We start from the raw sequence: 23682 nt of genomic DNA, 5'->3' as shown, positions 1-23682 counted from the left end.
CAACTTAGGGTGAAAGGTTTGAGCCTTCCATTTTGTGTCCACTCTATCTTCTAAACCCCTTGAAGGATTTTCATCAAACTTGGGTCAAATGATCACTGCATCAAGAACTCTTGAGTCAGCCATGTCAACTCAAGGTCAAGATTACAACTCAAGGTCGAAGGTTTGAGCTCTGTATCTCCTAAACCCCTTGAAGGATTTTCATGAAACTTGGGTCAAATGATCACCTCATCAAGACGTTGTGCAGAATTCATGACTCAGCTGTCAGTTCAAGGTCAAGGTCACAGCTAAAGGTCAAATGTTTATCCTTTCACTATCCATAGCATTGGCGGTGGATTTAGCTGTCTTTCAGACTGCCTTGTTTAAAATGAAAGTAGATAGTACTTCAGCTAGGTTAGCGAAAGAAAATTATTTTATAAAATGCTTTAAACCAAAATTTAACAGACTACAGTAACAGTTAAATTCTCAATAATTAAATAACAATGTTTATTATGCCCCTTTGAGAAAATAACGTCAGAATTACGTCCCTTAAACTGACGTCGCGTCATTACCCAGGGCACTCGTTTGGCCATTTTTGGGGCCGAATATGGGTACCATTCCCCTCTTAAAATAATATGTTTTTTTCCCCTTTCTCAGAAGAAAATTCCCCTGATGATAGGTTGTTTGACACAAATAGATATTAACTCTTTCTTTTAATATTATATAGTGCCTCTTAGGAAGATTACTGTTGCAATATAGTCACATCAGTCAGAAATGATTGAAAACAGTATTAATAAGTGTGAAAAGTAGTTACATATACATGACTTAAACTTCCCCTTTTCGTCTTAAAATGTTGAAAAATTCCCCTTCCTGAGGGTATGGGTACCTGTCCCCAAAAGTTGTCTAGTGCCCTGTTACCATAGTAACATCACGTTACATTGTATATACACTGTTGAGCCGATAGGCGAAACTAGTTTGTATTTTTATAATTAAATACTGTTGGAAAGGCATGTGAAGTCATTTTATTTAACAAATAATCAAGGCCTTCAAGGTGTTTATCGTCTGATTTACCACGGTTCAGAGTTCAGATGCGTAGGAATTGAACTACGAGGGCGCTATATATAGACATTCATCAAGATTCTGAGAAAGTTGATTTATTAAACAAAAAAATCATATTTTGTCTTCAAAGCTGAAAGGATTAAAATCTTATAAAAAACATGTAAGACTTAAGAAAAATTATGGGGCAATGATATAGTAGTGTTCAACATTTAAATTTAGTATTTTTTTCACTATTTTTTGTGAAGGGGGTTTTATCTCAAGATGTGAAATATTGGTAAGAATAAAATGTAGTTTATGAAAAAAAGTATTTTGCTTTAAATGCACAGTTTAAGTTACATAAAATGACTGACAAAATAATATAATATTCACAAGGAAGAGTATACCTAAATAAAAACAGAGCAGTAATTTAGGAGAAGACACAAATAATCTGCAAGGGTCAAGTTACAAAAGTTGTGTACTTTATCAAATTTCCTACACCAAGGTTACTTATTCTTTTTCTCTGTTAACCCCTAATTCCACTGTTTATGTCATTTACTCCCACTTTCAAGCTCCCTGGGGAAATGTTCATATGTTTCTTCTATCAAACGTGGAAGACATACTTTGCCTTGCGCATAAAAATTTCTCTCATACAATTCATTCTCAGTAAAAAAAAGTTTGGGCCGATTTCCTAGCAAAGAGAGAAGGTGCCTGGGAATAGTTCATAAGAAGGGAAGTAGTGACATTTTTATGTAACTTGAGGTTAAGAATTGGATGTACAGCAGCAACATCTGCAGAAGAAGAAACCTCTACGTAAGACCTGTTTAATACTGTGGATGTCTGAAGAGGCTGTCTTGCTGAAAACTTGGTAGAAAGTGAAGAAGACCAACTAGGAGATTCAGACAGTAGTGCCGGTACTGGGACATCACAAGTGCCTTGTCCAGGAGAGGATTGCACAGCATTTCCAGTATGGGTGGATAGAGACTGAAAAGAAACTTTCACTGTCTGAGCAAAATGTGGCATTATACTGTGACAATGTGACTACCAAGACATATCAGACACAGACTGGGTAAAACTGGAACCTGCTGATGGTGCTGACATCAAAGCTCGACTGTGATGATGTGGATGCCAAGTTATACCAGTCCTTGGCGTGGAAAAACTTAAATCTGCTGCACCCTCAGTAGATAGAGATGATACCAAAGCCAGACTTTCAGAATGGATAGAACGAGACAGAAAATCAACATTCAGGGATTGAAAAACATACGGCATTACAGTGTAATGACGTGGCTGCAAAGGCTTACCAGACATAGCCGTGGAAAAACTGGTACCAGACAGAGGCTTGGAAAAATTGGTACCAGACACAGGCATGGAAAAACTGGTAAAAGACGCAGGCATGGAAAAACTGGTACCAGACACAGGAGTGGAAAAACTGGTACCAGACATAGGCATGGAAAAATGGGTACAAGACACAGGCGTGGAAAAACTGGTGCCAGACACAGGCATGGAAAAACTGGTGGCATGGAAAAACTGGTACCAGACACAGGCATGGAAAAACTGGTTCCTGCACTACATTGTGTTGACATTGTATGGACTGATCAAAACTGAATAGAAACATTCAGGGGTCTGTAAACATATGTCAATGTACGGTGATGATGTTGCTGCAAAGACATACCAGACATGGTTGTGGTACAACCAATTCCAGATTGAGATTCAGACTGACTGAATTCTCAAACGGTTTTAGGTAGCGTAGACTCGGAACCATTTGACACATAACAGGATGTAGTACCATCTGAAACACTGGTCTTTATATCTGCATCATAAGCGCTTTCTGGAAAACAAATGGGCATAGATGAAACAATACCAACTGAAGCTGCGACAGCTCAAAGGGAAATGGGCGCAACCAAGCCGTGATCAACAGTGGAAGATGTAACACCTGGATTCATTTTCATATCTGAAACAACGGTAGCAGGAATCAATGGATCAACAGGCAAAGTTCATGCGGTAGTCAGCAGAAGAGATAGACATGGAGATGCATCCAAGTCAGTTACATGGGTTGCAGGATCACTTGATACTGACTGTTGAGAAGAAGGTTTTTTTCAACTGAGAAGTCATGTCTGAAGAGAATAAGGCTGAGGGAGCTTGTGAATGTTCATAGGCAAATGTGGCAGTGATGACATCTACTAGAAGGAAGTGCATTTATGTTTATTATCTGTTCAATTGCTTTCACTATTCTTAAAATTTCAATCCACTTTTTCTTTTTTTCAAAGTCACATTTCCATGTCACATTAATGGACAATTACTGGATTTTGTTTGTGTCCCTACACAAGTTTTTGCTGTACTGTGTAACTTGCAGTTCCAAATTCTGTTCCTGATCCTTTGTTCCATATATAAAGGCTGTCTCTGTCGAGTGGCATTAGCTTCCCTTTCCTCCATACCACCTTCGTACAAAACATTCAACACACGACCCTTCAAACCCTGCAATTAAAAAAATCATTGCTGAAAGGAATCATCTTGAATCTAGTATTTGGAAAGATAAAAGAAATGGCTTACTATACAATGGCATATCTTTATCTGCCCCTTTTTCTCATCATTTTGTTGCAAACATATATTACAATAATTATTCTGAGATTATTATTTCATTGAGTATATCAAACGGCTCAAAAAACTTTGTTGCGATATGTAGTAGTTTCTTTTTTTACTTATTCAAAAGCCATAACTATTGCCTTCATATTCTTTTCCGAGCAATTAACTAATTTATCTGAGTTTTTGTGAAAATTTCTCATCTACATTCTATCTAATCTAAAAGCATACATTTTTGCTGGGTTGAAATTTTACTATTGATTAGTTTGTGAGAGCTTTTTTTTAAACATGGCATTATATCAAAATAAACTTACTCAAATTGAAACTAGAGCTATCACTAAAGGTGATGAATGTACCCCCCGCATGCACTGACACAGTACAATGCAATTTGATGCACACAAGATTGCATAATTATGTGGACTGTATGTATATAGAATGTATGTATACAGTATAGTAACAAAAAACAAAGTCCCATAACTATGCAGAATATTTATCTAAAAGAATGTAACATGCACTATGCACAACTACTGTTGGTACTGATCACTTGTGTGAAGTTTCATTAAATTGTGTCAAGGGGATGAGGAGATATGGTGCGCACAAGATTGTGTCTATGTATATAGTATAGTAACAAAAAAAAACAAAGTCCCATAACTCTGCAATTTTTTTTCTGAAAGAACCTAACATGCCCCATGCACAACTACTGTTGTTACTGATCACTTGTGTGAAGTTTCATTAAATTGTGTCAAGGGGATGAGGAGAGATGGTGTGCACAAGATTGTGTCTATGTATATAGCATAGTAACAAAAAAACAAAGTCCCATAACTCTGCAAATTTTTTTTCTAAAAGAACCTAACATGCCCCATGCACAACTACTGTTGGTACTGATCACTTGTGTGAAGTTTCATTAAATTGTGTCAAGGGGATGAGGAGAGATGGTGCGCACAAGATTGTTTCTATGTATATAGTATAGTAACAAAAAAACAAAGTCCCATAACTCTGCAAATTTTTTTTCTAAAAGAACCTAACATGCCCCATGCACAACTAATGTTGGTACTGATCACTTGTGTGAAGTTTCATTAAATTGTGTCAAGGGGATGAGGAGAGATGGTGCGCACAAGATTGTGTCTATGTATATAGTATAGTAACAAAAAAACAAAGTCCCATAACTCTGCAAATTTTTTTTCTAAAAGAACCTAACATGCCCCATGCACAACTACTGTTGGTACTGATCACCTGTGTGAAGTTTCATTAAATTCTGTCAAGGGGATAAGGAGAGATGGTGCGCACAAGATTGCGTCTACGGACAGACGAACAGACAGACAGACAGACAACCTGAAACCAGTATACCCCCCCTTACAACTTTGTTGTCGGGGGGTACAAAAAGAATTTGTATAGTACATACATGCATCATATATTTAGTGAATAACAAAAGCTGTCAGAGGACAGCAACGCTTGACTATTTGGCAGCCTTTTCAACCAAGAATGTCACAGGAGACAGCAACGCTTGACTATTTCGATGCTGTATAGTGAAACTGGGCACATTTGAGGAAGCTTGAGCTGTCACTGCAGTGTTTACTCCAATGTGGATAAGATATTGGACAATAGCTTAAGTATTTGTCAAATATATTTAGCATAGACAGAGACAGAGAAGTGTATCAAAACATTAAATAAGTATAAAAAGAACATAATTCAAGAAAAATTCTGCAAAAGTAATGCCCCATGACATTGTGTCATATCATGTGACTAATAATGTGGAGCAACTATTTGAAGTTTGAATCAAATAAATGAGATGGAACAGAAGTGCATCACAACTTGAACAAGATACTCTGTTAAAAAGGGGGCATAACTCATAGCATGTTGGTGCCAGTATCATGCACATTGTGTCATATAATGTTGGTGATCAGGGGGAACAACTGTTTTTAATAAAATCCATTTTATAGTAAAAACAGAGATAAAGTGAAAAAGCAATAAGGGGACATAAGTCACTAAATATTTGATGAGGACCAAGCATGTGGAAAGGCTATTTTAAGTTTGAAACAAAATCATTAAGATACTAAGATATAACAAAGATAAGGTGAAAGTGACCACGCCCCTTGGTGGCCATGTTTTTTGATGAATCAAAATAATTTGAACAATCTTGGTAGAGGGTCATGCAAGGACCAGCAGTTTCACACAAGAAGATTTATAAAGTTTCCACTATATACATATAGAGAAAAGTGACCACGCCCTCTGGTGGCCATGTTTTTTGATGAATCAAAATAATTTGAACAATCTTGGTAGAGGGTCATGCAAGGACCAGCAGTTTCATACAAGAAGATTTATAAAGTTTCCACTATATACTTATAGAGAAAAATGACCACGCCCTCTGGCGGCCATGTTTTTCCATGCATCAAAATTTGAACAAACTTGGTAGAGGGTAATGCAAGGACCATTTGTGCAAAATTATTTTAAAATCAGGCTAGCAGTTTCACAATTTTTTTTTTCCAATTTTCATTATATACGTATATAGAAAAGTGACCACGTCTCCTGGCAGCCATGTTTTTTGCATTAAAATTTTAACCAAGATGTGGACGCGGACAGACAAGTAGGATAGCTTTCCACATACTTTGTATAGTCAAACTACAAATCAAGAACTTTTGTCCACCTTTAAAACAATGAAACATTTGATCTTAGATAGTTTGTTCTATTCATCATAAGATAATACCAGTCCATAGCAGTAATGGCAAACACAGATCACATCTAATTTTTTTAATTATCGCCATTTAAATTTGAAATGTTGAGGAAGGTTTTTGTAATGACAAGATATTCTTAATTTGCATCATACAAATTGTTAATATTTTACCAGGACTGATGTTCACAAGGTAAGGAACCTCTCGAATATAGTGAAAATTAATCCTCACTAACATTTCTGCTTTAACAATTACGACTTAAGTGTATTCTAAGGCATTAATGGTGTTTAACTGTTTGTATTTGAAACACCTTATTTGTAATGGTTCTTGTCCCACTGTATTAATGATGTACATTAATAATAGGGAATAACTAGAAATTGCTTTTGTAAAAAAGCGTATGTCTCCCCCAATGCAAAGCCCTATAGGCAAGAAATCAATAGGGGTCAGGAGCGAAAGTCAAAGAGACACTGATGGTTGGCTGCAATAGGGATCATCTACTTGGCATGTCCAGTCATCCCGCTAAATTTCCACGCTCTTGGCCTAGTGGTTCTCAAGTCACTGTTCAGGCTCCTGTGACCTTGACCTTTGATCAAGTGACCTCAAAATAAATAGGGGTCATCTGCTCAGCATGTCCAATCATCCTATTAAGTTTCAACATTCTAGGTCAAGTGGTTCTCAAGTTATTTTCCAGAAATGATTTTACATGACCAGGCCCCTGTGACCTTGACCTTTAATAGACTGACCCCAAAATCAATAGGGGTCATCTACTCTGCATGTTCAATCATCCTATGAAGTTTTAACATTCTGGGTCAAGTGGTTCTCAAGTTATTGATCGAAAATTGTTTTCCAGGTTCAGGCTCCTGAGACCTTCACCTTTAACAGAGTGACCCCAAAATCGATAGGGGTCATCTACTCTAAATGTTCAATCATCCTATGAAGTTTCAACATTCTGGATCAAGACGTTCTCAAGTTATTGATTGGAAATGGTTATCGATGTTCAGGCCCCTGTGACCTTGACCTTTAACAGAGTGACCCCAAAAACAATAGGGGTCATTTAATCTGCATGAACAATCATCCTATGAAGTTTCAACATTCTGGGTTGAGAGGTTCTCAAGTTATTGATTGGAAATGGTTTTCCATGTTCAGGCCCCTGTGACCTTGACCTTTAACAGAGTGATCCCAAAATCATTAGGGGTCATCTACTCTGCATGACCAATCATCCTATGAAGTTTCAACATTCTGGGTCAAGTGGTCCTCAAGTTATTGACCAGAAATGGTTTTCAATGTTCAGGCCCCTGTGACCTTTACCTTTAACGGAATGACCCCAAAATCGATAGGGGTCATCTATTTTGCATGTACAATCATCCTATTAAGTTTCACCATTCTGGGTCAAGTGGTTCTAAAGTAATTGACCAGAAATGGTTTTCAATGTTCAGGCCCCTGTGACCTTGACCTTTAATGGAATGATCCCAAAATCGATAGGGGTCATCTACTTTGCATGTACAATCATCCTATGAAGTTTCAACACTCTGGGTCAAGTGGTTCTCTAGTTATTGATCAGAAATGGTTTTCAATGTTCAGGCCCCTGTGACCTTGACCTTTGACGGAGTGACCCCAAAATATATAGGGGTCATCTACTCTTCATGAACAATCATCTTATGAAGTTTCAACATTCTGGGTCAAGTGGTTCACTAGTTATTGATCGGAAATGGTTTTCAATGTTCAGGCCCCTGTAACCTTGACCTTTGAAGGAGTGACCCCAAAATCAATAGGGGTCATCTACTCTTCATGAGCAATCATCCTATGAAGTTTCAACATTCTGGGTCAAGTGGTTCACTATTTATTGATCGGAAATGGTTTTCAATGCCCCTGTGACCTTGACCTTTGATGGAGTGACCTCAAAAACAATAGGGGTCGTCTACTCCAGCAGCCCTACAACCCTATAAAGTTTGAGGTTCTAGGTCAAATGGTTCTCCAGTTATTGCTCGGAAATGAGGTGTGACGTACAGACGGGCGGACGGACAGGGCAAAAACAATATGTCTCCCCCAGAGGGGGGGAGACATAATTGTTATGGAAAGAAAAAGATGGAAATGTATGGAACAGCTTTCTCTTTGTAAAAATGTATTTTACAGTTCTCATCCACCTACTAACTAACAACAAGCAAGTATGTCAGTTCACAAGCTCTCAAAGCAATTGTATCAAAGATGAGATGCCTTGTCATAGTACATTGCATGCATAACTATGGGGTGGCAGGGTCACAGTACATTGCATGCATAACTACAAGGTGGGAGGGTGACACTGCATGCATAACTATTGGGTGGGAGGGTGACATTGGATGCATAACTATGGGATGGCAGGGTCACAGTACATTGCATGCATAACTACGGGGTGGGAAGGTGACACAGCATGCATAACTATTGTGTGGGAGGGTGACATTGCATACATAACTATTGGGTGGGAGGGTCACAGTACATTGCATGCATAACTACGGGGTGGGAGGGCGACACTGCATGCATAACTATTGGGTGGGAGGACGACATTGCATGCATAACTATTGGGTGGGAGGGTGACACTGCATGCATAACTACTGGGTGGGAGGGTGACACTGCATGCATAACTATTGGGTGGGAGGACGACATTGCATGCATAACTATTGGGTGGGAGGGTGACACTGCATGCATAACTACTGGGTGGGAGGGTGACACTGCATGCATAACTATTGGGTGGGAGGGTGACAATGCATGCATAACTATTGGGTGGGAGGGTGACACTGCATGCTAACTATTGGGTGGGAGGGTGACACTGCATGTATAACTATTGGGTGGCAGGGTCACAGTACATTGCATGCATAACTACGGGGTGGGAGGGTGACACTGCATGCATAACTATTAGGTGGGAGGGTAACATTGCATGTGTAACTATTGGGCAGCAGGGTCACAGTACACTGCATGCATAACTACGGGGTTGGAGGGTGAAACTGCATACATAACTATTGGGTGGGAGGGTGAAATTGCATGCATAACTATTGGGTGGGAGGGTCACAATACATTGCATGCATAACTACGGGGTGGGAGGGCGACACTACATGCATAACTATTGGGTGGGAGAGTGACATTGCATGCATAACTATTGGGTGGGAGGTGAGGGTCACAGTACATTGCATGCATAACTACGGGCTGGGAGGGCAACACTGCATGTATAACTACTGGGTGGGAGGGTGACATTGCATGCATAACTGTTGGGTGGGAGGGTGACACTGCATGCATAACTATCGGGTGGGAGGGTGACATTGCATGCATAACTATTGGGTTGGAGGGTGACATTGCATGCATAACTATTGGGTGGGAGGGTGACACTGCATGCATAATTATTGGGTAGGAGGGTGACACTGCATGCATAACTATTGGGTGGATGACACTGCATGTATAACTAATGGGTGGGAGGGTGACACTGCATGCATAACTATTTGGTGGGAGGGCGACATTGTATGCATAACTATTGGGTGGGAGGGTCACAGTACATTGCATGCATAACTATTGGGTGGCATTGCATGCATAACTATTGGGTGGGAGGGCGACATTGCATGCATAACTATTGGGTGGGATGACGACATTGCATGCATAACTATTGGGTGGGAGGGTGACACTGCATGCATAACTACTGGGTGGGAGGGTGACACTGCATGCATAACTACTGGGTGGGAGGGTGACACTGCATGCAAAACTATTGGGTGGGAGGGTGACACTGCATGCTAACTATTGGGTGGGAGGGTGACACTGCATGCATAACTATTGGGTGGCAGGGTCACAGTACATTGCATGCATAACTACGGGGTGGAAGGGTGACACTGCATGCATAACTATTAGGAGGGAGGGTAACGTTGCATGCGTAACTATTGGGCAGCAGGGTCACAGTAAATTGCATGCATAACTACGGGGTTGGAGGGTGAAACTGCATGCATAACTATTGTTTATTTATTTTATTTTGTTGGGTTTAACGTCGCACCGACAAAAAAATAGGTCATATGGCGACGTTCCAGCTTTGATGGTGGAGGAAGACCCCAGGTGCCCCTCCGTGCATTATTTCATCACGAGCGGGCACCTGGGTAGAACCACCGACCTACCGTAAGCCAGCTGGAAAAAAAGCCTAGGAATCATCAAGATAAACATTCTGACCAAGTTTCATGAAATAGAGTCATAAATGTGGCCTCTAGGGTGTTAGCAAACTTTCCCTTTCATTTGACCTGGTGACCTAGTTTTTGACTCCTCATGATCCAGTTTCAAACTTGGTCTAGTTATCATCAAGATAAACATTCTGTGCAAGTTTGTATCAAATCCAAAGCATAAATGAAACCTCTATATGGCTGAAAGGGCCAAAATAGAAACTTTTACCTCTTTCAGGTGCAGTAACTCTAGAACCCATGATGGAATCTAGCCGGTTTTTAAAAGGAATCGAGATCTTACTGTGACTTCAGTTGTGTGTAAGTGTGGCTATAATCAAATGTATAGTGTAACTTCCATCTTGTACACTACAAAAAATTAACAAATTTTGGCTCTTTCGGAGGCCAATCAGGGGCCGTAACTAAGATTGGATCTGACAAATTCATCATGGAAACCAAGATCTATTGTTGTTAAAGATATTTTGCAGGTTTTTATTAAATCAAACCATACATGAAAGTCTCTATATGGCTGCAAAAGCCAAAATAGCAATTTTGACCCTTTAAGGGGCAATAACTCTGAAACCCAGAATGGGATCTGGCCAGTTTTCGAAAGTAACTGAGATATTATGCCAATACAAGTTGTGTGCAAGTCTGATTAAAATTGATTGCAAAATGTGGTCTCTATCATGTTCTCAAGAAAGTGTGGACAGATGATGGGCAATCACAAAAGCTCACTTAGTCGCTATGTGACAGGTGAGCTAAAACACTTTCCTGTCTAGTGTGTGTTCTGACAAGAGAAAAACAAGAGGACCATAATGGTCCTGAATCGCTCACCTGTCCCAACATGACCCAGTTTTGAACTGAGTATGACGTCGTTTTTTTTCTATTATTTGACCTAGTTTTTGAGCTCATGTGACCCAGATTTGAACCTGACCTAGATATCATCAAGATGAACATTCAGACAAACTTCCATACAGATCCCATGAAAAATATGGCCTCTAGAGAGGTCACAAGGTTTTTTCATTATTTGACCTACTGACCTAGTTATTGATGGCACGTGACCCAGTTTCAAACTTGACCTAGATATCATCAAGATGAACATTCTGACCAATTTTCATGAAGATCCATTCAAAAGTATGGCCTCTAGAGAGGTCACAAGCTTTTTCTATTTTTAGACCTGATGACCTAGTTTTTGACCGCAGCTGACCCAGATTCAAAACTGATCTAGATATCATCAAGATGAACATTCAGACCAACTTTCATACAGATCCCATGAAATATATGGCCTCTAGAGAGGTCACAAGGTTTTTCTATTATTTGACCTACTGACCTAGTTTTTGAGGGCACATGACCCAGTTTCAAACTTGACCTAGATATCATCAAGGTGAACATTCTGACCAATTTTCATGAAGATCTTGTGAAAAATATGGCCTCTACAGAGGTCACAAGGTTTTTTTTTTTTTTAGACCTACTGACCTAGTTTTTAACCACAGTTGACCCAGTTTCGAACTTGGCCTAGATATCATCAAGATGAACATTCAGACCAACCTTCATACAGTTCCCATGAAAAATATGGCTTCTAGGGAGGTCACAAGGTTTTTTTATTATTTGACCTACTGACCTAGTTATTGATGGCACGTGACCTAGTTTCAAACTTGACCTAGATATCATCAAGGTGAACATTCTGACCAATTTTCATGAAGATCCATTCAAGAGTATGACCTCTAGAGAAGTAACAAGGTTTTTCTATTTTTAGACCTAATGACCTAGTTTTTGACCGCAGCTGACCCAGTTTCGAACTTGACCTAGATATCATCAAGATGAACATTCACACCAACTTTCATACAGATCCCATGAAAAATATGGCCTCTAGAGAGGTCACAAGGTTTTTCTATTATTTGACCTACTGACCTAGTTTTTAAAGGCACGTGACCCAGTTTCGAACTTGACCTAGATATCATCAAGGTAAACATTCTGACTAATTTTTATGAAAATCCATTCACAAGTATGGCCTCTAGAGAGGTCACAAGGTTTTTCTATTTTTAGACCTCTGACCTAGTTTTTGACCGCACGTGACCCAGTTTCAAACTTGACCTAGATATCATCAAAATGAACATTCAGACTAATTTTCATACAGATCCCATGAAAAATATGGCCTCTAGAGAGGTCACAAGGTTGTTCTATTATTTGACCTACTGACCTAGTTTTTCACGGCACGTAATCCACTTTCAAACTTGACTTAGATATCATCAAGGTAAACATTCTGACCAATTTTCATGAAGATCCATTAACAAGTATGGCCTCTAGAGAAGTCACAAGGTTTTTCTATTTTTAGACCTACTGACCTAGTTTTTGACCGCACGTGACCCAGTTTCAAACTTGACCTAGATATCATCAAGATGAACATTCTGACCAATTTTCATAAAGACCCCATGAAAAATGTGACCTCTAGAGTGGTCACAAGCAAAAGTTTACGGACAGACGGACGCACACACGGACGACGGACGCTGCACGATCACAAAAGCTCACCTTGTCACTTTGTGACAGGTGAGCTAAAAATTATTGATTTGATTGTTAACAGTTTTATGGAGGCCATAAGCCTCAACTGATTTTAATTACGAGGGGCGTTCAATTTGTAATGTTACTCCATATGTAGTTCCGTAACCGCTGCTTATTTTTAGATGCAGTTTTCGGCACATTATAGAGCAATTTATTGGAAACACAATGCTATATAAATTATAAAAATCGGCAGGTTCAAAGTAAAAATATAATCATTTTAGTGAGGTGTACTCAGGTATACTGGAACATAATTATAATTTAGGTTTGTCCTGGGCATCCAGTCTTACAAAAATAGAATAATTTGTAAAATCACAAAATTCTATCATTTTTCTATGAGGTACAGCAATTTGTGATGCGTTTGCGTTTGTTTTAAACTATTTATTGCATTTTTAATTTTACAACACAACTAAAAAATATAAACTAGAGGTTGATTCCATTTGAAATGGGTGTTGAGAGTGATTAATCAAAGTTGTAAGAACTAGTTTCGCAATCGAGAATTAAGATACTGGTATCAACTTAAAATACAAGAATTTTTTAAACGATGATAATCGAGCCTGACAAAGTTGCAGAGGCTTATTGTACTCACCTTATCATTTTTGGAGTAAAGACATACGCACTCAATTTAAAACTGGTATAAACTTTCTTATTTTAGTTTTCATATGTTTTTGTGAAGATCATGATTTGTTTTATCTGTTTAAACTGAAAATTGAACTATAGTTCTAGTTGTTGAATAGTAGAATGAAGGAATTGCATATTACAATCTCAATATTTTGGACATAAAATTGTCCAGTATACCCGAGTACACCTCACTCAAATGATTATATTTTTACTTTGAATCTACTAATATTCATAATTTATATAACATTGTGTTGCCAATAAATTGCTCTATAGTGTGCCAAAAACCGCATCTAAAAATAACAGGTGGTTACAGAACTACATACGGAGTAACATTACGTATTGAATGCCCCTTGTATGCTGATGCAGTTCATATTCAAATCAAAACAGTGATTTTTTTCTGAAATAAATGTTTAAGTAGACACTTCTATAAAGGAAATATTAAGTATGAGCAAGGGCATTTTAGTGTTCTTTTTAAATTAAGTTACTTCCCTTGAACTGTAAAAATTGCTTATTTTTTTTATTTTGTTAACATATTATTCAGCATTTCTATAACTCTTAGAGCAGTTTGAAAATGTTTCTACAATGCAAATGATCTGTTTACTTATTATATGTTTTCTATAACTGCCATCCACTAGATTTCCTTCATGCGCCATGTAGAACAATCATCTGCATCTCCCCAATTCTGAAGTTCAAGGCCAGTACAGAAACCACTCTACCTTATTGTTACTTCACACTACAAAAGAAGAAAATTTTTCAAACCTTTAGCTGGCTAATTATTTAAAGAGAAACAACAAAACTGTAAATATATTATAAAAATTATGGTTTGATTGTTAACAGTTGTATGTAACCATAAGCCTCAACTCATGCTGATGTAGTTCATACTTGAACAAAAACTTAAATCTGTGATTTGTCTTTTTAAACAAAATTTTTAAGAAAGTGGAAGGTAATTATTCACTGTATGCAATTTCAGCATTTTCTGTTCTTATTTATGTGCGTGTTGAGCGTTCAGCTCCCATACAACCAAAGAAATACCCAACTAGAATACAAAGATCAACAGAAATTACAGAGTTTCATCACAGGTTCAAACCACATAATGTCTTAAATTATGTCATTATGTCACATTATGTCACATAATGTCTTAAAATTAGTGTGAAATGTGTGGTTCACTTTACTTTCTCAAATATCTCAAAAATAAATATGTGGACCTATACATTTTATTTCACCACATTATAAGCCATAATATGTTAAGTTACTACTGTGGAAAGTTGCATTAAAATCTACATTGTAGAAAAATTCCTATTTAGGAAAATGTTATGAAAGTTATGATTTTCCCATAGACTACCATTATGAAAGATTGTGTGACATCTAAATTTTTCAAATCAGTCTAGCAAAAATTCAAGGTCAAGGTCATCAATGTGTTGTTCTTAGGTTATTTTAAGATTAAAGTTTTTCTGCAGCATTTGTTTTTCTGTCATATCTTTGTTACTATTGCTTATATCTTACTGTAAGTTCATATAAACATTTTCCAGCATACAAACAAAGTGTGTGCAGGGGCTGGGCCCATAATAACCAAGGTCAAGGTCACCATGGTGTTATACTTAGGTTAATTATAAGGATAAAATTTGTCAGCAACCTTTGTTTTTCTGTCATATCTTTGTCACTATTGCTTATATTATCTTACTGTAACTTCACATTAACATTGTCCAGCATACAAAGTATGTGCAGGGGCTGGGCCCATTACCCCCAAGGTCAAGGTCACCAAGGTGTTATACTTGGAATTATTTTCATGATAATTTTTCAAAAGCTTCGTTTATAGATATACCTTTGGAACTTTAAAAGATAATAACTTGAAATTAAAAACATTTCTTTACAATCATCATCTGCATTTGTGTTTACAATCCCCATAACTCAAATCATATTTTTGACAGAATTATGCCCCTTTGAAATACTCTTCTGTATTATCTAGTGGTTTCAAAAACTCTTCTGTATTATCTGGTGGTTTGAAATACTCTTCTGTATTATTCTGTATTATCTAGTGGTTTGAAATACACTTCTGTATTATCTTGTGGTTTGAAATACTCTTCTGTATTATCTAGTAGTTTGAAATACTCTTCTGTATTAGCTAGTGGTTTGAAATACTCTTCTTTATTATCTAGTGGTTTGAAATACTCTTCTTTTTACCTAGTGGTTTGAAATACTCTTCTGTATTATCAAGTGGTTTGAAATACTCTTCTGTATTATCTAGTGGTTTGAAATACTCTTCTGTATTAGCTAGTGGTTTGAAATACTCTTCTGTATTATCTAGTGGTTTGAAATACTCTTCTTTTTACCTAGTGGTTTGAAATACTCTTCTGTATTATCTAGTGGTTTGAAATACTCTTCTTTTTACCTAGTGGTTTGAAATACACTTTTGTATTATCTAGTAGTTTGAAATACTCTTCTGTATTATCTAGTGGTTTGAAATACTCTTCTTTTTACCTAGTGGTTTAAAATACTCTTCTGTATTATCTAGTGGTTTGAAATACTCTTCTTTTTACCTAGTGGTTTGAAATACTCTTCTGTATTATCTAGTAGTTTGAAATACTCTTCTGTATTATCTAGTGGTTTGAAATACTCTTCTGTATTATCTAGTGGTTTGAAATACTCTTCTGTATTATCTAGTAGTTTGAAATACTCTTCTGTATTATCTAGTGGTTTGAAATACTCTTCTGTATTATCTAGTGGTTTGAAATACTCTTCTGTATTATTTGGTAATTGTCAGATTCTAAACATTCTAAAGATGCTCATATAGTTCATATTGGAATTGTTGACATGTGGGTTTTCTCTTACATTAAATGTATAAAATGAACATTGCAGTATGGAAACTATACCAGTATCAAACTACCACTAACCAAGGGCATTTTAGTGTTCATTTTTTACACAGAGTTACCTCCCTTTAACTGAAGACCAAATGTTTTTATATAAAACTTTTTCTTCTCTGCCAGAGTCATGGAAATTATTCTTAATACAAATGATAAGTTTACTTTAAAATTAGTAACTTTAAAGCATTTTTGTGACAGTCACCACTTGCTGTCAAATACTAACAGTAATGAACAATGAAGGAAAAATCATATAGCTTTTGGGACATTTATCATCTTAAATGAGTCATAATTCCACCAAGATAAATGTATAGCTTTTAGCGTACAGGCTCTTACATCATACGTAGTACCTGTCAGACTGTCCAGCTGCAAATTAACTTTTTAAGTCCATATTGTATACCATGCTTCCTCATAGAACAAACACTTGCATCTCTTTAGTCATTTTGCTGTTCTGTTACTTTGCCGTGTCATTTCACTAGAAAAGAGATAATTTTCAAAAGTTAACCCAGAGAAAATCCAGAGAAAAGTTATCAAACAAATAAATTTGTACATGATTTTTTTTTAAATGATCTGGCATGTTTTTAAGTTAAGGCTTAAGGTTCAGTAACTGCTGCACTATCAAGTTATGACTACAGAGGTTATGATTTACATTAAATTACAACTTGGTTACTTCAGTAGGTTCATGACTGGGAAGCATTGTGGAAAGTTTCAGTCCTATACATTTAGTTATAACTGGGATACTGAGATATACAGCTTTATAGTTTATTGCAAGGCATGGTGCTGTCCAGGTGAGAAGAATATCAAATAGGTGAGCTAAAAATCCAATATAAATACACATGTAAGAGAAAAAGATTTAATGAGAAGTCAACCTGTGCTTGGATGATAGCCCAAAATGGTCTAAATGACTTATTTCTAATGCCAGATTATAATATGCAAATATCAAAACTGCAGCAAAATAGAATCTAGTCAATTTTATTGCTACTCTGGTCTTATGGAATAACCTCTCATCTGAAATTGTTCTCCTGCCTAGGCTTAAATATTTCAATCAGGCAGTATGCTAGCCAAAATAATTGTGCGCACAAGGCTCTTTGATATATAGAGACTACAATGTCCTCAGCGCACAACTCATTTACCACTCAAAACAATGCAGAAAGTTTTTCCTTCTATGGGTATATAACCTGTGGAGCAAATTGCATCGCTAACTTTAGAGGCTTCAGATAAATTATTTAAACCTAATTTTCCATACTAAAAATTACATGTCTGGAAAGCTCATTCCAAATACAATCTCTATATGTCCTAATTAATTAGAAAACCTCAGTTATATAGGCAAAACACTAAGTCTTTAAAACTCCATGTATGTCAGCATGTTTTCCGCTATCACCATTAAATTTCTACCTCAGTCATGTAAAGCCATGTGTGTATCGACTGGTTCATTTTCAAATCTCACTCGCTTGATGTGTATGTAAAACTATAAATCATAGAAGTTTAAATCGATTGCATCAATTTCCACCACAGTTTTGATCCAAACTACTTCAGATGTAGAGGCAGATATATGGTAAATGTCAATCTGTGAAATCGGTCTGCATTGCAACTAGCAATATGCCAACATACATGCAGTATGTAGTTGTAGCAAAGTACATTTTTAGTCAACTAATTTGACTTGATCCTAAGAAATATTGAGATAATTTTTTCATATGGGCAATATCTCCACTTCTGTCAAACACTCAAAAGACCAAAATAGTGGAGGAAATTTTCCGATGAAATTTTCATCGCTGCCAATGCTTTACATGCTTTAAGTTTAATCAAAATAATTTGACATTCAGATTGTTTTATACTTGTGATGAGCAATCTACATCAAAACTTTGAAGGACCAAAATAATGGAAGATGAATAACAGTACAGTCATGATGAAAGTTACTGGTTTTATCTCTTGCGCATATTGTCGTGTAGACGGTCAGTAAACATTAATCGTGTACAGTACATACACAGGTTTAAATCACCAGAAAATAAGTGCAGTTGTTTTGACATTAATAAGTGTGTTTTAACCTGATTTTACTACTCTTGTCTGTAAATCTAACATTTTGAACTTTTTCCAGTCTCACTTTCCCACTTTTACAGCTCACTGTCAATACTTTCGTACAAACATTTCTCTTGCACTGACTGCGCATCTGCTAATAATACCCGAAAGGGGAGTTAAGCACTTAACGAAGATACATGTATATAAAATGTCAGTATAGCTCCACAATAAAACAGTAACTGGCTTACATAAGATTGCCAGATTAACTGGCAAAAAAATGAGAATTTTTTCTTTATCCCGGAAGTGCTTCTTGAATGCTTTGACTGTTTACCAAATTTACCTATTTAGTACAAGATCCACTTTTTTTCATTACAAATGATCGAATTCAATGTAAGGGACGTAACTTTGCGCGAACTAATGTTCCTATCATGAGCGCTAGTTGCTGAGAAGTATAATATCGATACGCTGAGTCTTAGTTAAATTTCTTTGAAAATGCTTGATAGTATTAAGTATATAGCCAAAAGAAATGGAAAACACAAAAAACTGACATTAAATAAGATCAGATAAGTTTTAATAATTTTAAGTCTTGCAGACTACGAGCTTTTTAACGGACTGACATGAAATCCCAACTCTATCAACTTCTGTTACGGCTTCTATCCAATTCAAATGCAATTTGATATCCATCATCAATATGAGTATACAAGGTACAGTTTACCATTCATGTAAACACGCCTGTACAGTTTTATAGGCATACCGTGCTGATTTTATAGAATTTAGATCAAAGTTGTAGATATTATATACAAAACGGCCCTTGATTAAGTTTGAATTACAGCGTATACATAAGTATGACACTATCAAACATCATTCATTGACCAAAAATGATTCCAACCCAGTGGGTGGCGGACGTAGTTGCAACGCATTACGGTGTGTCAGATTCCTTTAATGTCCGAAAATAATTCATAGTATAACAAATTGGTGACCTTGACTTTGGGTGTAATGGACACAGCCTCTGCAGATACTATGTTTGTTTGCTGGATAATGTTTATTTGAATTTACAGTAAAATATAAGCAATTGTAACAAAGATATGAGAGAAAAACAAAGGTTGCTGAAAATCTTTAACCTTAAAAATAACCAAAGTATAATAAAATGAAATACCAGTAAGTACTCAATTATGCAGAAAATACAGTTGCGCTTGTATCAAAATGTCATAATAGAAGCACTTTTGTCATACAGAACAGGTAGGATTAATAAAGGTGAAATTATATTGATCTCTATTTCCTATGCCTATACATTACAAACATAGTCAAGCTTACCGAGTTGTGGACTTCTAAAAATGCATGAACAACACCAAGCATCCACAGCAGCACAACGGCGATCTTCTACAGCGCCCGCTCTGAAGCATCGACGCAGGTTAAAGGGTCTGCAAATGATAAAATATATCGTTAAAATTGTAAATTAAAGAATGAGGCAATCTGCCATTTAAGAAACAAACTTTACTCAAAATACAATAATCTGCCTTAACAAAGAGCTATGAAAAAATATTTTATACTTCTTTTGTCTAAATCAGAAAAGTCCTAAAACTGTAAAGGTTAAAATCATTATCACTTTATATGAGAAGCAAAACTAATTGGTACCTTAAAAAATAAATGAACTAACCGCTGACTAATAAATCCATCCATTAAATTCAAAAAAAATCTAAAATGACTTAGACAACATGTACACAGTATGAAAACTTTCCAGGTAGTGAGATATTGGTCATTGGAAGCCTAAACCAATCAGAATACAAGATTTTCTGCGGGAGATGCCTAAACCAATCAGATTACAAGGTTTTTGCGGGAGGTGCCTAAACCAATCAGATTACAAGGTTTTTGCGGAAGATGGCTAAACCAATCAGATTACAAGGTTTTTGCGGGAAGAAATTGACCCAAGGTCACCTGAATGATAGAGATTACTTAATCCTGGAACAACTGATACGTATTAGACCTTCCTGCTTAATCCAAAGCTGCTACGCGCACTCTTAGTTGTTGAGACCATATATGACATGTGTCCATGCATCTTGTTTCAATCAGTTTCTTTGTTTCTTTTGAGATAATTGTTTCATTTGTTTATTGAACACCGTTTATTTTCTCAGAACGAAATTGTGAAACCCGATTGTGAAACCCGACTATTTGTTAAGCACTCTAAATGCCACTTGTATGGTGTCAGGGTTTTTTAAGACCCATGGAAATGGTCTGTCCCGGCTCGAGCGGATCCAGAGGGGTGAGGGTCCGGGGGTCCGGACCCCCTATGGAAAATAAAAAAAAAAGGGAAAGGAAATGGCTTTTCGGTAAGGCAACATTATAGGACCGCATTTAAAGTGTATGTGACTGCTACTACATACGACCAAAGAAGTATACTACGACCAAAGTAGCTGTTTGATACGACCCCGACATAATTCATATTTTTGTTAATTATCTCAAAGAAACTAAGAATATTACCGTTAAGAAAACTTGATATTATTATTTTTCCAAAATTTAACAGGTTAGCTCATAAAAATGTGAAAATAAGGGGTATATAACATATAAAACTGCAGTGGAAAAGGTGTCCTTAAATGCTTCTAAAATGGCCCAGAATGCAGGAAATGAAGCACTGAATTTCAAAATTTTTCAGGGGGGTATGCCCCCGGACTCCCCTAGCTGGGCGGCTAATTGTTGTTTTTTTTTTTTTCAGTCTCTTCAACAAAAAATTATTAACAACCATGTACTTGTAAATGGCTAACCTCTACAATAAAAACACATTAAGCATAGTTCGCGGACCCCCTCTGACAAAATTGGCTGGATCCGCGCATGTGTCCCGGTCTCTGAATTTTGATAATTTTACATGGCCTCCTTTATGGTTTGTCTGTGGGTAACCTCTATGAAATAACAGACAGTCAGTATTAAATTTAAAAAAAAACCCAATAACCCAGGTTATCGACCATTACTCACTTTAACTCGTGGGTAAATCAATTATTCACAAAAAATACAACAATAAACAGAATACAAAATTGTGATTTTAACAAATTTAATATACCCAGTCTGTAAATTTGTAGACTGAAAAAATCATTAAATTTATGGAATGTCCATATATTTATAGGGTATTTGTAAAAAGGGCGAAATCCTAGACCTGGTAATGGTAGCCCAGCCAGAGTCGGAACTATCGGCCATCTGGTCATTCTTACACTGACCTCTTTCACAAATTAAAGGGCTTTAGCGGCAGCGTCTCGATACGACACAGTTTCTCTATTTGTCAACCATGTCTAATACAGAAAAGTTAAACTCAAATTTGTTTCTTGTTAGAAATGTTTTTGAACGACAAGAATGAATAACGCTTTACCTATTTTGTTGCAGAAGAGGCTGTCCACTCCGAATCCCTTAAAACTCTCGAATTGTTTGGCTGTTGTTCAGTTCTTCCACAACTTCTTGTCGAGACTCTCTCTGAATTTTCCCTACGTAGAGAATTTTCCCGCGATATAATAGTAAGAAAAAATTTTCTGGTGTCAAATCCTTGCCACAAGTAGAACGCTTGTAACACTGTTGTAATGCAAGTTTTAAATACTATACATTGGCGTTTAATCATGAAAATATCGTGCAAAGCAAGATTAAAAATGCTAAACAAAATTATGGTAAAGACTTTTTAGGCATGAAAGAAAGCAGGGACTGGAATATAGTAGCGTTGGGAAACGTGAATATTTTATAAATGCGTTCGACCGCGGGACTTTTTGTTGTACAAAAAGTAATCAAATGAAAATGAAACAAAACTTCTGCATGCGGAAACAATGATAAACATGTTAAACTGTAAATAGATTTATCGGCTAATATATTTACGACTATTTTGGATTGCTGGCTAATACATTTACGATTACAGTAGCATAGCCTTGCGAGATACGGGAAAGTTGTAACGGAATCCTGTTCGTGCCACTTTAATTCTCACCTCACCAACACGCGACTATGCAATAATTGTCGAATTGTCGCCTTGTCCCAAAACATATATACATGCTTGGTGAAAGGATTTCCTGCTCCATTTTTTTCTCAGAATCAAAAAACAAAAAATCTGTTTTGAAAATCAGCTTCCCCTCGCTTTTGTTTTTGTAGAACGATTTTAAAATTTCAGAGCGAGCCTTTTTTCACTTTTAAGGGACCTTTTTCACTGTGAAGCGACAGGAATTCATAAAATTTAATACTTTTAATCATTTTTGTCCATTAAAACACCAGGAGAACATGTTTCAGGTTCTGCATTGCACCAGTACGCAAAGTTAACAGCCGATATGACAGATAGATTGCGTAAAAAATCTTGGAGCGTTTTCGCACAAGATGAACATCAATATCTCATTATTTAAAACAGTGTCGTCTAATAATAATTGGTGATAAGAACAAAAGTTTTGCTGCGAACCTTAAAATTGTACACACATATCAACAATAACTGGGTAGCAGTTTTGCTGCGAACCTTAAAATTGTACACACATATCAACAATAACTGGGTAGCAGTTAAATAATGAACAGGCGGTATAATTCAATTTGGGCTACACATCCAGTTTTACATCACTGTATGTGTGATATATCAGTAATTGTTTAAGGCAGCTATGGTAGTAACGATTCCATCATCAGAAATTTGTTGATTTCACATGATCCAGTTAGATCTTCAGTAAGAGGACAGTAGGTATTATCCCTAAACTGCAAATTTCGCTAAATCTCTTAGTTGTAAAAAAGACTCGTATCTAATACAGTTTCTTAATATTCTCACATGATTTGTCCATTCTAAATTGTTCATCATATTGCCCATCAAAATTATTACTGGTCTCGAGTGAATTCCCATTTCGGCAATTTTAATACTTTTTGTACACATGGGAAAAATTCAGTTCTTTTACCTACCCTGTCCATGAATCCATGATGTGCAGACCTTACCTTAAGACCAAAAATGGGTAAAACATGCGGTAAAAAATGAATAAGCCTATTGCTTAGTCTGTTTGCGCATCATAGGACAAATATAATAAGGGAAGTGGAATTACATTCATGTGTTTGTGTGTTACACTCTGACATTTTTAAAAATACATGTTTTAGAGTGTATTTAGGGTTCAAGCCTTTGACATCCGCACATTCATCGATTGAGAAAGAGGCATAAGATATTTTATGCTTGTCCTGCTGTTTACCCTCATAACTTGAAATAAATAAAGTATTGCTGATAAGGAATGG

General features: G+C 36.6%; 1 long non-coding RNA gene across 1 annotated transcript; it reads right to left on the bottom strand.

Moving 5' to 3' along the window:
- Positions 1 to 1517: 1517 nt before the first annotated feature.
- LOC123560254 (uncharacterized) lies at positions 1518 to 16929 on the bottom strand. Its single transcript, XR_008372828.1, has 3 exons — positions 16806 to 16929; positions 14199 to 14330; positions 1518 to 3486 (listed from the first exon to the last, which is right to left on the bottom strand). It is a non-coding gene; the product is annotated as an uncharacterized LOC123560254 (long non-coding RNA).
- Between the last annotated feature and the right edge of the window lie 6753 nt (positions 16930 to 23682).

The sequence above is a fragment of the Mercenaria mercenaria genome, chromosome 10 (genome assembly GCF_021730395.1).
Source record: "Mercenaria mercenaria strain notata chromosome 10, MADL_Memer_1, whole genome shotgun sequence".
NCBI classification, from domain to species: Eukaryota; Metazoa; Mollusca; class Bivalvia; order Venerida; family Veneridae; genus Mercenaria; species Mercenaria mercenaria.
Note: the sequence above shows the minus strand (reverse complement) of the source record. Positions and strands in the feature narration are given on the sequence as shown.